This window comes from Oncorhynchus clarkii, chromosome 17 (assembly GCF_045791955.1).
Source record: "Oncorhynchus clarkii lewisi isolate Uvic-CL-2024 chromosome 17, UVic_Ocla_1.0, whole genome shotgun sequence".
NCBI lineage: Eukaryota > Metazoa > Chordata > Actinopteri > Salmoniformes > Salmonidae > Oncorhynchus > Oncorhynchus clarkii.
Window position 1 is genome coordinate 54,675,787 of NC_092163.1, and position 2,002 is coordinate 54,677,788.

A 2,002-nucleotide genomic window follows, 5' to 3' on the forward strand; every position below is an offset into this window, starting at 1 on the left:
AATGGTATACTTGGAAGTATGATCATTGAGTAGAGCATAATTTCCTAGTTTCTGCATGTATTACAAATGAAGATTATATTGTAAAATTGTTTATATTGAAAACACCTGTGACGTGATCTGTGAATGAACAATGTTAAATTGTACTGATTTATGTTGTAATTTGTGGGAGAACTATGCAGTCAAAGGCAAAGCGTAATAACTACGTAATTGTTTTACAGTGAAATCTGACTTAGTATTTTTCTGTCCAGACAGACAGCAATTTCTGATACTGCATGGTATATTCTGATCAACTTGAAAATAAAAGAGAGCCGCACACTCTTGGAGCTCAGATGCAAAAATGTAATACCAACGTTTCGACAGCCAAGCTGTCTTCATATTCTGATCAACTGGCTTGTTCTTGTGTCAGGAAAATAAATACCACATTAATCAGATATTATACCTCAGCATTGTTGAATACTTGTTTCTGATTGGCTAGAAGGCCATTCTAGAATGGACATTAAAACCAGATAATGGGACAGTTGAAAAAGATATCGGGACACCTTGCAATCATGATGCATTATACGCCTACACATGCAGACTGTACTTGCTACAAGTTACAGAAAGCTAAACCAACATCCACACAAACTGAAATTGCATACAATGTCAACGCAAGTCCAACAAGGAATTTATGTAGCTAGCTAGCATGCATTGATTTGTTTTTGCAGAAACATATTTTTTTGGAGCATCTGATAACCTAATGTGGAGAGTGATGAACATGGTTTGCTAGCAACAAACTATATATTTAGCTAGCTTCTAGCCTGGTGTTTGATATGCAATAGGATGTTCTCGTAATTAACAGTGAGTGTTGACAAGTGTCCTGACGAGAAGGCAAACTTTTCTAGCTATGCCAGGCAAAATTGGGCATTATCAGCTCATTGTTATGGATGTATCCAAATGAATGTCAACAGAAAACAGGGGTTGTGCTGGGTTGCGCCCATATATATAACGTTATAACTAATCGAATGAGCGACTGGGTCGGGTCTATAGCAACCAAAAGATGAGAAAGTATGAATTTGCTTATAAAAATGAAAATGTCAACTAAATGATTTTATTTCTACCAGTAAATATGTGCTTAGTATTGTTTTCTTTGGCAATTGTGGTATAAGTGGGATAAACATGTTAAACAAACATAATGCAGTAAACTGATATTCTGGCTGCAGTGGTTGAGACTCTGTAGCCATAGCTAGTTGGCTAACTAGCAGCAAGCAAAGGAGAAGACGTTGCCATGGAACATAAAGAACGATTGGGTCGCATCCGTAATTATCAAACTATTATCAAACTCGCTTATAAAAATTAAAATATCAACTTAAAAGATAACATTTTGAAAGGTGTGCTTTCAAATTGTTTACTTTGGCAAATGTGGTATAAGCAGGATAAACACCTCCGCTGGAAAAATGAACTACGCAAAGGGACTCTGCTCCGTCTCGTCCCGCTGTGTCATCTACTATTGGGGCGGCAGGGTAGCCTAGTGGTTAGAGCGTTGGACTAATAATCAAAAGTTTTGAAGTTCGAATCCCCGAGCTGACAAGGTACAAATCTGTCGTTCTGCCCCTGAACAAGGCAGTTAACCCACTGTTCCTAGGCCGTCATTGAAAATAAGAATTTGTTCTGACCTGCCTAGTTAAATAAAGGTAAAAAAAGTTTTTTTAATTCAAAGTTAATGTACAAAATGTTGGCGTTTATCCCATACATAAACCTGATCATTACAACAAAGGTCTAAGATTTTAGAGCAAATTCGTAGTTACTGTATTTTGGCTTTGTAGGGCAGTGTGGACACATCCCTTGACAAAAAGTATCTGTTCCAGACAGTACTCTCACAGGCACAGCCCAAGGCTGGATATACTTCCATGGTACAAGCTAGAGAAAAGGAGAAGAGCTCTGAGACACACCTTCACACCCCTCTCTCTTCCTCCCCAGACTCCTGTCTAAAACAAGGTCATCAAAAACTCATTACCCTCCACAG